The sequence below is a fragment of the Epargyreus clarus genome, unplaced genomic scaffold (genome assembly GCF_041222505.1).
Source record: "Epargyreus clarus isolate Ecla_fem2 unplaced genomic scaffold, WU_Ecla_fem_2.2 ptg000011l, whole genome shotgun sequence".
Classification (NCBI taxonomy): Eukaryota; Metazoa; Arthropoda; class Insecta; order Lepidoptera; family Hesperiidae; genus Epargyreus; species Epargyreus clarus.
This window is the reverse complement of record NW_027332219.1, coordinates 3,640,200-3,654,572: the sequence shown is the minus strand read 5'-3', so window position 1 is coordinate 3,654,572 and position 14,373 is coordinate 3,640,200.

Sequence of the window (14,373 nt, the reverse complement as noted above, 5' to 3'; positions counted from 1 at the left end):
ATATTCCTACCTGAAGTCGGCCACAAATACGCCGCCATCCCTTAGGACTAAGCTGGAACGCCTCGGATAAGTATATCTCCCTTACCATATCCTTCAAATCGGAACATAGCAGTGCTTAACACTGCTGTTATAACGCAGAAATAGGTGTAACGGTAGTGCCATGAGAGTTAAACCATAAAGGGTTCTACTTTCAAAATGTATTTAATGTCACGTAAACTATATTCCCTACATGACATGAACTAGTTGTTTATCGGCAATCGATTTAATTTATGTCCTTTGTAAAACACAAATCATATATCCCTTGATATTGACTAAGAACGTTTGGTACGATATTGGTTGGTCACAGAGTAAGTGTATACAGTCGGTCAATATGGAAGTAGAAAATTATTTTCAAATATTGTCCTACATGATGATGATTTGTCTGTGCTTTTCTTTGTCAAATAATAAGTATGAAACAAATAATGCTTTGAAAATTAATAATTTAAGTAAGTGAAAATTCTTGGTTAATTGCTAAAATGCACAAAATCGATTCATCCTTTTTTTTTCGCTATCGCGGGGGAAACTTTCAAAAGGTACCCGGTGCCGTAGAAGCGACATATGTGGGATTCTTACCGCACTAAAACCCCCCGGTGGGCATCCTTGGCGCTGCGTAGAGGAGTCCGGGATCTCCAAAGGAACGCAACTGGAGTCCTCTTAGAGTGTTGTCTCGTCGGGCTCCGCCCAGGTGAGCTTGGCGCTCGCCACACTGTCTGGTGCGTACGACGTTATGCGACCACACATACCACCGTCCTTTCCGGGGTCGCTGACCGGACGGTTTGAGCTCCCACTCTTTGACAGCCGTAGCCCTATTCTGGTTCAGAAAATCGATTTAACCTACTGGATGTTTTATTGCTCTATGGTGTAGTAAAGGGGTTCGCTTCCTCTAGCGACTGTGGGGCAAAAGCCGCATAATTCGGCAGTAAGCCTCGCTTATCAGATCAGTGCTCGATACCAGATAAGACCGTTTCGTAATCGTACCTTGATGGATCTTACGTTTGGCTCCTATGAATCGATACGTCATATTTGCTATTGACGGCATATTGGAAGATTTTTCTTGTTTTCTCTATTACGAAAATATTTTATTTTTTAATTCAATTAGTGATGCTACGGATACGATACTGTATATTGTCAACTATTGATAATAGAACTTTATAAATTACCTTTTTTATGTATATTTATACCTAACGATAAGGCAGGCCGGCTACCTGGTGGAAAGCAATCACCGCCGCCTATGGACATTTGCAACACAAGAGGAGTCGCCAATACATCGCCGGCTTTGGAGGAGAACTCTTTTTGCACCCCTCTTGAAGAGACCCATGTCATAGCGCTCAGGGGGAAGTTCGTTCCACAATTTCCACGTACGCGGAAAAAATGTACCTACCTGTTTTTGTAGTAGATTTCTAGCCTATAAATTAAAGACTTTTAACGTAAATTGTAAAAATAATGTTAAAAACTATAAATCCGTTTAGATTACAGAGCGTTCTGCCATGATACAAAGGACGAAATGCCTGTCGTAAGAGGTGACTAAAAGGGTGCTTCCAGGGTCGTGGGTGGCAAGAGTGGGAGCTCAAACCGCCCGGCCCATGGTTCCGGGAAGGACGGTGGTATGTGTGGCTATGGTCGCATACCGTCGTACGCACCAGACGGTGCGGCGAGCGTTAAGCTCACCTGGGCGGAGCCCGACGGGGCAACACGTTAAGAGGACTCCGATTGCGTTCCTTTGGAGATCCCGGAGGACGGCCACCAGGGGGGTTTTAGTGCGGTAAGGGTCCCTCATAACCCTGTGTCGCTCCCACGGCATCGGGTACCTTTTGAACGTTTCCCCCTCGTGACCAAAAAAAAAGGTATGTGGACGCTTACCTTTTGAAGATTCCCCCTAGTGAACAAAAAAAATACCTTGACTCTATGTCGTAACAGTATTTCACCCTCCGATAAAAAATATACACATATTACTCGAAAACTACCCTCCAATGGTACTCAAATGAAAGGGTAACTATGCACACTTGCACACCCCCAAGTAGAACGTAGGAAAACTTTGACCTATTTCCCTCTGAATTGGCATTTCCATAACAACATTGAACATTTTATTCGAAGCCATATTTCCACGGCTCAAATTACCGTAAACATTAAATTTGTCATGTTTCATTTCGTTGGTACCGCCGTCACGCCTAATTCTGAGGAACATATTTTACCTTCACCGGTACTTGACCTATTTTTACTAACCCTTCTTATATTCTAACTTATTCGATTGAAGTAAGAAACGACTTAGTAGCAACTACAATCCATACTACTGCAGTCTACATATAATGAACTCTATGGGTGGCAAGGGAGACATAATAATAATAATAATATTCTTTACTGTACCCAAAAGAAGAACACAAAAAAAAACATACAATTTTGGACGATACAAAAGGCGGTCTTATCGCTAAAACAGCGATCTCTTCCAGACAACCTTAGGATGAGGAGTTAAAGAAGGGAGGACTTAAATAATTTTGGGAGGGTGCAATTTAAATTATAGTTGCAGGATTAATATATAAAATTAAGTGTAAATTTAGAGATAGCATACTATAGAAAAAAGCAATAAATAAAGGGGAAAAAGCTAAAAATTAAAAAAAAAATGTCCGAAGCGTTTCAACTTAGTCTTCAGGACTAGCAAACTGTGGCAGGACTACCAATCATCAGGTAAGAATATAATCTTATCTTAAATCATCTCAGAATGATAAGGATTAGATCATCCACCGCGCTGGCCAAGTGCGAATTGGTAGACTTCACGGACCTTTCAAAACATTTTTTTTTATTTTCTGAAGTATACAGGCTTCCTCACGTGTTCCTTCACCGTTTAAGCAAGTGATAATTAATATCTAATACGCATATAGCTTTCTAAAATCAGAGTTTGCCAGGGTTTGCCTGGGATTTGAACCTCGGATCCCTTTATTAATACGCCGAGTTTCTTAACTACTAGGCTATCACTGCTTATCATCTAATCTTTTCTCGGGTTGATGGGCGGTAGTAGCCAATAACACAAGGTGCTTCTTTTGGGCGCTAAATTTGCTACTTCAATATTATAAAGAAACCTAATGGTAAGTGGCAAGAAAAAAAGAAGTGGCCTAGTGGTTAAGAAACTCGTCATCGAGGGGTCCGAGGTTCAAATCCCAGGCACGCACCTCTGATTTTTCAAAACTATGTGCGTATTAGAAATTAATTATCACTTGGTTAAACGGCGAAGGAAAACATCGTGAGGAAACCTGCATACCTGAGAGATTTATTAAAAAAAATCTCAAACGTATGTGAAGTCTACCGATACGCACTTGGCCAGCGCGGTGGACTATGGGCTAACCTTTCTCATTCTGAGAGGAGAATCGTGCCCAGCAGTGGGACAATAATGGATTGATGATGATGATGATGATGAAGTGGCAAGTGCCACCCATGAACGTTTTCAACAACCCTTAAAATTTGAGTTCTAGCTAAGATGGGCGAAAGATGCGTTGCTATCCATGAGGACTAATTTAGAACACCTCGAATAAATATCTCTATTACGAACCAACAAACCACACAGCAGTGACTTTTTTTTTGTTGACGAGGGGGAAACCTTCAAAAGGTACCCGACGCCATGGGAGTGACGCCGGGTTATGTGGGATTTTAACCGCACTAAAACCGCCCGGTGGCCGTCCTCAGCGTTTGGTGGAGAACTCCGGGATCTCCAACGGAACACAACCGGAGTCCTCCTAACGCGATGCCTTTCTGTTGGGCTCTGCCCTGGGGGGAGCAATTTACGCTCCTCTCACATGCCCTAGTGATTACAGCGATATGCGACCACACAAAACCGCTGTCCTTTCCGGGGTCGCTTGCTGGACGGTTTAAGCTCCCACTCTTGCCGCCCGCAACCCCAGAAGCCCCTTTGAGTCGCCTCTTACGACAGGCAGGGGATACCGTAGCCCTATTCTGGTCCCGGTTCTATAGGGACTGCTAACACTGTTTATAAGATACCTCGAGTTTCGCCGTGACCACGATCCATGCAACTGGGTTGATAAGATTAAAATCGGCAATAAAGAAATTAAAAAACGCATATCTTAAGTACCCGTTACATAATAAAATATCTCAATTCCGCGATAATTTTAGTCTAAAATCATATACCTCATAAATATTTGATATTAACTTGATATTTTTATTTATCAAGAAACTAAATTATAATTCACTAATAATAAATCCAGACCTTTGAGATTTATCTCAGGGCCATTTTTGTTGTATCATGAATTATTTACTGTCATAATATTAATACAAAGTCAATGTCAATGGATTACAGATATTCTAAGCGTATAGGTATTTGAATTTAATCAATGTATTACTTAAAGGTAGGTACTGACTATTGGACAACTTTATAACGAGCCTGCGATCACTCATTACTTCATATATAGTGTAAATACCGTTTGAATCGTTAGTGTGTTAGGGTACAAAATAAAATGATTTCATTTCTGGTTCTGGTTTGTGAGATAAGGAAATATTTAAACTAGGGCTTTCAACGTAATGTCTAAGATTCAATCACCAATCCGCGATTCACAGATAATTTTTGACAGAATTGAGGAGGAATGGTTATCCAAGGTCTTTATAGAACTTCTAAGAACTTTCCCGCATAAATAATGTGATGACGTGGCAAAACTAAGCCACGCTTTGTTATGTAAAATTTTTAAATTGATTTTTTTGTACTTAAATAAGATTTTGTCTAGTGTTTTTTAATCACCTGTGAGCATGAATTATCACGAACCTAAATATATTCTTCATTCAACCTAACACACTATATAAATGCACCAGTCAGTACCCACCCTAACAAAACCCATTTCCATTTAAATGAGACCTAATTCACTATTTTCTGTTACTCAAAGGATCTTAGTACGAAAAACAACACCTCTCATAAAATACAATTGGGGGCTGAAATCATAAAATTAACTGTCAAAGATATCTATGTATTTACGGCATTTCGTTACCGAAGCACTGTCACTGAATTATTCATTTCTTCATTTATTCCCGAATATATTCATATAAAAATCCCCGTTCATCTTTTCTGCAAAAAACAGTTGAAGTTTAACTCGATACTTTATTAAATGGAATGATTTTGACTGTGATAGAACCCTTTGTGGTTCGACTCCGGCGGCACCACTGCCACACCTATTTCTACCTCATAACAGCAATGTTAAGCGCTGCTGTTATGGTTTGAAGGGTGTGGTAAGGGAGACAGACTTTTCCGAGGCATTCTAGCTTAGTCCTCATGGGTAGCGGCGCATCTGTGACCGACCTCATGTAGGAATATCTAATCCCATCTGTAGCCACTTACCATCAGGTGGACTGCATGCTCGTCTGCTACTCCTATATTATAAACTATGTCTTACGTATTGAAAGATGAACCTTTTTACGACGATGGAGGGTAATGTTTTTCGAGCGTATGTATGTAGGTCTTTGATACTTCTTACAACTCATCTTTACCCTTTTTATTCGTGGGGAAACCCTGCATGTGTTCCTCTCGGCCGCGGGGGCAGCGGAGAGGATATGCCGGACTCCTACCGGCTAAAACCCCACGGTGTTCCTCTGGACGCCCTTTGTCGGGACCACGGGTACGCTAGTAGCACTCGTCCGCGATCCCGACGGCAACTCATATGTACCCTTCTGCGGAGTGTAATGTTTTCGAGTGTATGTTGGTATGTTTCATTTAGCACGCTTTACAGTGTAAAAGCCTTGACGATTGACATATGAGATGTCGTTGGACTCGTCTAAATTGTTAGATACTTTGATCGAATAAATTAATTGATTGATTGATAAATTGATTGAAGTAACATAGATGTTATATTTAGGGTTACACACCTGACGGAAAATGCGTCACGTATTATCGGTCGCGTTACGCCAGAACAGGCAATTATATAATAAATTCAAACTTTCACACCTAACCGATGATGCGTTAGTGCGTCGAGCATACAAAGTCTGTTCCGTTTCCGTCAACGCATTATCCGTCGGTCGGCCACGGGCCACGTATATTTTAACATATTTGACAATGCCACATCAGCAGAGATCGTTTATGTACAGGCAAGAAAACGCGCCTAATGTGGCAGGTCTAATTTAACCGAATAGACGCGACCGATGATGCGCTCGACGCATTTTCCGTCAGATATGTACCGACCCTTAAGCAGTTAGACATTTTGTTAATATAATATTTTTTTGTATTATTATTAAATTAACTATTAATAAAAATATCAAATTGGTATGCAGTTCATCTGCCAATAGATATCAGGAATGAACCAGGAATACTCTAGAACCCCACATAAAGTTGAAGTCTTAACAAAGATTCCTAACTAATTACAGCTTCGAACTATCATGCATCAATAATTCATATTTTAATTATTTTAAAACCATCCCATTCTACTAGATGCTCTCTTACATAATTCATTAGACGTAACTCCATGATATAATACCCAGCAATATCTTTTAATATGATCTAGACGTTTAAAATTGCAACTTTTTCTTCACAATGTTAACAAGGTTCATTATATGAATATTTTTTAAAATACAGGATATAAGTTATAAAATCCATGCACAAAGAGTTATTATGGAATGTACCTAAGTTATTTTTGTTGTTTATAATATAGGAGTGGCAGACGAACAGTCCACCTGATGGTAAGTGACTACTGCCGCAAATGGTCATCTGTAATCAACCCAGATAGGATTCGATATTCCTACCGGAGGTCGGCCACAGATGCGCTGCTACCCCTAAGGAATAAGCTGGAACTTCTCGGAAAAGTATGTCTCCCTGCCCGTACCCTTCAAATCAGAACATAGCAGCGCCTAACTAGTGTTGTTAGGCAGAAATAGGTGTGACGGTGGTGCCGCAGGAGTCAAAGCACAAAGGTTCTACCACCTTAAAGATCTAAAAATTATAGATATTAAGTTAATATAGATACTAAGATATTACAAATGTAGATAGTGATGTGGCGACCTCCCGCTACTCGACAAGAGATGGCGCCACGAGTATTCTGTATCACGCTATCGAAGTTTTCTAAATATCTGGCATATATACAAGTTCCGAACTGAGACTATCGGAGCACGGCCGCTCCCCGGGCATGATCACCTAGCCCGGCGGGAGATCTCCCTTTGCCAAAGTGAGTTAAAAAATACATGCTCTAAGAATTCTTATGGAATAAAATAGAATGTATCTACCTAAGTAACTAAAAATAATTGAAAGGTCCGTTTTATGAATAAATAATTGAATAGCGTGGTAAAAACCCCAAAAATTTGGAACACGCTCCACGTAGTCCAAATTTTTGAGAATTTTAATATTTATTGAATAAAGAATTTCATTATTGAATAAATACCTCGCACGCCTGCTTATTGATATACGTCAATTTGCAATAAATAAATAAAGTTTTTTTTATTAATAAATTCTTCTTTGAAATATTTTTTAAGTTTTGATCTTCGGTAGACAAAAATTGGTTTAGTTTGATTATAAGGCGATAGTAGCTAACGATTATTATATCATTGTAAAAGATATAATATAAAAGACAATCCTTATCGCAGATAGGTAGATAAATCCACTAACCTTGCCTACCAAGTCGATCTGCAGACTTGAATCAGTAGACATAAAGTAAGTAAAGGTGGTAGAACCCTTTGAGGTTCGGCTCCGGCGACACTTAAGCGCTGCTGTGTTCCGTTTTAAAGGGTGTGGTGGGTGTGGTGTGGAGACATACTTTTATAATTGGTATTACAGATGTCCATGGGCGGCAGTAGCCACTTACCATCAGGTGGACTGCATGCTCGTCTGCTACTCCTATATTATAAAAAAAAAATAGGCACGGCCTGGTCTTCCTGAGGTCACTATGCACTTCACAGTTAACAAAGCACCCACTAACATTAGTAGTGTAAGTGGCTACTGCCGCCCATGGACATCTGCAATCAATCCTGAGAACTAAATTGGAATGACTTGGATGAGTGTCTCGGTGGTGCTTCCAGAGTCGACCCTCAAAGAGTTTTACCACCTTAAAAAGTGTTATCCAATATTTCGAGTAAATAACAGTATTACAAAATTTATTACAATATTAGAGGTCATAATTTAGATTTTAACCCAAACCAAAGCCGTTTCGGTACTCAGCTCATCTCATAGTTAGATTGACCTATATCTCAAAAGCTTTTAGACTGAAGTTGGTAATTAATGAAATTTCAGGGTTTTCATGCTTTCATGAAAATCAATATAAATTTAATTAAACCACATATAGTCATTGAAGTGTTTGTTATTTAAAGTTAGGGAACGTGGGATGCGGTCGAGACTTGGATGGGTGACCACTGGCAGTTTGAATAGAGCACGCAATATATATGATAGCCTAGTGGTTAGGTTAGGTTAGGTTACTTTGCCTCTCGTTTGGTGGTCTTAGGTTCAAACCTCTGACTTTTAAAAGTTATGTGCGACACTATCTGTTGGTGGAATAATACAGAATATGTTTTTTTTTCAAAATCAAAAACTCGTTCGATTTTGGTTAGGGAAACAATTTTAAAAAATTTAATGATGCATTTTTTGTATGAGAATCGGCCTCGGTACTCCTTTCAGTATTTATGCTAATACTTATAGTTTCGGATATAACCATGAAGGTCCACTTAAAAAATCACCCTGTTTATTAGCATACTTTTTTTTTTTTTTTTTTGTTTACGAGGGGGAACCTTCAAAAGGTACCCTATGCCGGGGGAGCGGCACGGAGTTATGTTACGGAGTTGTGTTACGGAGCATACTAAAACATTAGCTCTAATCTTCCCAACTAAGAACTAACTAGGTACGTTAATTATACAATACAGGCATGTAGCACAGCGTAGCTTGTTATAGTCCGTGTAAAACTGCTAGTCCGCTCTGAATATAGAAATGAACCGCGTCGCCGTAGCAAATTGTATGGCTACACCTGCTCGCAACAACTTCAGAGCGGACTAGCAGTTTGGCGCGGACTATAACGGCGGCGACTATAATAAGCGGCTCCGGAACCTTTTTCACAGACTTTAGCTGCAACACTCAACACTGTTTGTTTTTATTTTTTAATTTACTTTATTATTTTCAGTTTTTTTTTTATATTTTGTGTAATTTTATTTCTTAAGAAAATTTAGTCAATAAGTTCATAATTAAGTTTGTGTTTCCATATGTGTATTTTTGGATTTCATTGTTTATTATGTGTTATAATTTGTTGTTGTTGCTTAAGTTCTTGAAATAAATAATCTAAATAATCTATCTATAACAAAGTATCTGGTAAATGTAGTACGAGATCCGACAACATAGTTGCTGCATTCAGTTGTATCTTAGTTAGCTTGGAGTTTTTTTATAGTATAGGAGTAGCAGACGAGCAAGCAACCTGATGGTGTGGTCAAATCAACCTCAGATAAGATTAAATTGATACCTGAGATCGGCCACAGACGCACCGCTACACCTGAGGACTAAACTAGAATGCCTCGGAAAAGCACATCTTTCTTAACACCCCCTTCAAGCCAAGACACATCAGCGCTTAATACTGCTGTTATGAGGCAAAAATATGTATGGTATTTTACCACCTTCAATTTTTAAGTATATATAAAGTACAAAAGCATTAGCTCTAATCTTCCCAACTAAGACCTAACTTGGTTCGTTAATTACACAAAACACTGTATGTTACAGTGTAGCTTCTTAACAAAGTATCTTAGAGAATGTAGTACGAGATCCGGCAGTATAGTTTCAAATCAAATCAAATCAATTTTTTTTATTCAAAATAGGTTCTTTACAGATCACTTTTTGAATGTCAAAGCAACTACCACCACTTCACAAGGTGTTTCGTTATGGAGAAGAAGCGGCGAAAGAAACTCCATAACACACATCTTTTAAAAAAAATGTTTTTGACAATGTTAACTTAACGTAATGGTACATGTGGAGCTGGAGCTAATTCAGACCACACCGTTTTGTCAGTCAAATAATCACTTACTTTATAGTACGCTTTTTTACATAGCGTTAGTTTAACGACATGTTTAAACTTTTTTTCTGTGAGATTCAAAATGTGGTCGGGTATTTTATTGTAGTAGCGCATACAGTTGCCCACGAAAGATCTAGCCACCTTACATAATCTATAATAATAATAATAATAATAAAAGTATACATACAATGATAATAATAATAAATCTTTATTGAGCCAATTTAGACCTGTATCGTTTGACATATTTGTAATGATAATATACAGTGTTTGGTACATGCAAGTGAACTCTGTCTTCTATACTAAGCATAGCCTGTATCATAGAAGGCAGGGCTCTTCACAGAAATGTTTCAGTTTATAGACATTAATGTTATAAACATGGTTAACAGTCATATGCTCAGCTATAAAAATAGTTAATTTACAAAAATCTAAAGAAATAAACATAAAGTTTTTTTACATATGTGGTGTGTTATAGATTGTCTATGTTAGTGTGTGTGTGTGTGTGTGTGCGTGTGTGTGTGTATGAAATGTGAATGTGTTTGTGAATAAGCGTGTAAATATATGAGGGTAGGTACGTATAATAAACTAATGAATGTGTACTTTAATATTTTAGGAAATTACAGTTAATAATTCTTCAGTTTCTTGGTAGTTTAATTTAAGTAACCAGTTTGTTAACTTTATTTTACAATTGTATTTATTTAGTGGATATATGTTGATGCACTTATTTATTCTATTGTACAGAAGAGAGCTTAAGACGAAGTAATGTTTTTTAGCATGTGCTGTTTTATACGACTCCAACTTACATGATTTGTCGTGTCTTCGCTTGTCCATTGCGGTGGGTTGGAAGGGAGTATTAACATGTTTCTTTAGAATAACACGTAGGATGTAAAGTTGTCTGACAGTGAGATTCTGAGTTTCAGTATATAGTATTGCAGTCGGATAACGGAAAGGTTTGAAGTTTATGACCTTCAGAACAGCTCGCTGTGCTCTTTCTAAATTTATAAAATTTGTCTTGTTTGCCGCTCCCCACACGGGGATACAATATTCTAGAAGAGATTTACATAACGAACAATAAACTATTTGCAAAGTTTGTTTGTCAGCCGAATGTCTGAGGGTCTTAAAAATATATATGAGTTTTCTAATTCGTCCTGTTAATTGAGTAATATGTGAATTCCAATTTAGTGTACTATCCAAGACAACACCTAGATATTTTATGGAGTCTGTCCTTTTTATTTCTGAGCATGTGCATGTACTTTTAATCTGACTTCCACATGTGTGAGCTTTGATAGTGAACATTGGTGAAGGTTGTGTAGATATGTTTAAAGAGAATGTGATGAATTTGGTTTTGAGGACGTTAAGTGTTAATAAACTCGCATGTAGCTGTTGACTTACTATTTGAAGGGCAGATTCTGCATTGAGTTGTGTATCCTCCCATGTGCTTCCATTAACAACTAATGCTGTATCATCCGCGTAAGTAATAATTTTGCAGTTTGGTATGGATAGTTGACACAATTGATTCAAATATATTTGAAATAAGGTCGGACCCAGAATACTGCCCTGCGGTATGCCATAACTGGACTTATTATAATTACTATACTTGTAGTCAATTTTAACGCATTGGGAACGGTTAGTTAGGTAATCCTTAAAGATAGCCAGTGGTAAACCTCTCACACCTAGTCCCTCCATTTTCGCGATTAGAGTGGGGATTGAGACCGTATCAAAGGCCTTAGAAAGGTCAAGGAAAATAGCAATACATTTTAACTTCTCATCCATGGTTCTTACCACACTTTCGGTTAAAGACATGACCGCATCCTCTGTTGATTTCCCGATGCGGAAACCATATTGATTGTTAGCAATTAAATTATTTCTACTTAAATATTTTACCAGACGGGTGTTTAGAATTTTTTCTAATATCTTGGACATAGCAGGCAAGACAGATATTGGCCTATAATTGCTTATAGTTTTTACGTCTCCTCCCTTATAAATTGGATGTACCACAGCTTTCTTAAACATGTCTGGAAATCTGCCGGTCTGCATCGACAGGTTGCAGATGTGAGTGATAAGAGGCGATAAGATATTCTTACAAGCTTTAATAAGTTTAGTGGTTATGCCATCGGAGCCAGTTGCACAATCGGAGCGGAGTCCATGGATTATTCCTTCAACTTCAGTACAATCCGTGTCAAATAAGACCAAAGAATTACAAGTAGTGGGAGAAGTTTCTGGGACGTGCGATGCAAGTGAAGGAGAAGCCTGAGATATAATTTTATTCGCTAAATGTTTACCGACGTTAACGAAGTAATCATTAACCAATTTTAAGGAGTCGTTATCGGTTGTAGTTACATTTAATAATTCCTTAGCGTGGTATGACCGGCGATAAAGATTACACATTTTCTTAATTGTATCCCAGATACCTCTAGGATTGTATTTGTTTTTTAGGAGTTCACTCTTTTCATAGCTGCGTTTTAATTTTTTTAAAAGCCTATTGCAAAAATTCCTGTATCTAGTGTAAGTTGTTTTAAGTATTAAATTTTCTGGATTTTTTTTACTACGTAAATGCATTTTATCACGGTTTTTTATACATCTTAAAAGGCCCTCTGTTATCCAGGGTTTAATAATTCTTTTCTGTCCAGGCATTTTATTAATGATATGGTGAGTTTTTATTATGGATGAAATTTTATCAATTAATGTGCATGTGGCTATATTGGCGTCGTTACATTGAAATATACCACTGAAATCGGTTTTGTCAATTTCAGCAATTATAGCTGAGGTATTTAACGTAGCTCGAGTTATAGAATTCGTATTCTGTATTACCACGTAACTAAGATTTAGGAGTACCGGATTATGGTCTGTTATATGAGACTCTAATACTAAAACGGTTGCTCTTAACTTTGTTTTTAGAAGCACGTGGTCAAGGCATGTTTTTGAGTGAGTTGGAAAATTATGAGCTGGTAGAAGCCCAAGAGAAGCAGTTAAATTTAGATATTCATTGCTGCTGTAGGGATTTAAAATATCTATATTTATATCACCAATAACTGTCACGGTTTTATAGTCTGAAAGTCCTGTTAAAATATTATGAAGGCCATCTAGAAAAATCGATGTATCAGTAAAGTGATAAGGACGGTATATAGATACAATTGCAATTTCATTATTTATAATACATACAAGGCAATTAGTATCTTGAAACGTTGGCTCATATATGGTATATTGAATTCCACACTTTATGTATACAACCACTCCATCGTTTTGATTGTAAGTGATGGTTGTTTTATGTGCCTGGTAACCTGTCAAAGAAGGAAGGTTACACGCTTTACTAAGCCAACATTCTGATAAAATTATTACGTCGCATAAGAAGTTAAGTTGCTTAAGTAAAACATATAATCCATCCATATTCCGATTGATGCTACGGATATTTAAATGTAGTATGTTAATGGATTTTTGACTTATGTCTATGTGGTTGGTTGATTGGTCAGGAAAACAGATAAGAGCTTTAGAAATTGAATATTCTTCAATTTCTGTAGATATTTCCAATGTTCTATCCATTGTCAACAATTATAGGGTAAGTGATTTGTGAGTGATAGTTACGTGCTTTACTGTGCTTGTTTACGTGTAGTTTTATAATACGAGTACGAGTATTTTGTAATGATTTGAATTTCCTTTTTTATATATTAAACCGTGATAATTAATACTAGTTTGATGCTATAAAATATTAAGGTTGTTACACGTTAATAATACTATTATACAGTAGCATAGAATAAACAGAAAGAAAAAAGAAAAAAAAAAAAAAACAAAGCGAAGTAAAACTAAATTAAACCAAATTTACACAAACAGACTAGGAACATTATTAGTATTGTTTGTTTAATTCTGTTAAAAAGTTTTCTGATTCCACTAATACCTGCTTGGAATTTTCATCTTTACGAAGGAAAATGCGACCACCAGCAGACCAACAAAATTTAAATTTATGCTCCTTGGCAAATTGTCGCGCCAGGAAGAAGATTCTGCGACCTTTGTTGGTGAGGTATTCTGACACGTAGATAGGAACGCGCTCTCCAGCAATACCAATGCTGGCTGTACTTAGTTTATCCGAGATAGTACGTTTGGCGTTATAAGCCTTGGTGGAGTGTAATAAGTTGCTTTTCAAAGAGACAGAAGTAAACTCTGCAATAATAGCACCATTCAATCCAGATTTGTTTGGCCGTCGATACACATCTCGTATATCCGATGGTTTTATTTCTACATCAAGAACTTTACCCGCATTTAATACTACTGACACCAGGTCACTAGTTAACTCCTTTTCTTTTGCCTTTGGGATGTTGCGTAGCTCGACTGTAGTTTTGTGACTGTTGCGCTGCAGGTATTCTATATTATCCTCGAGTTGTTTTATGTA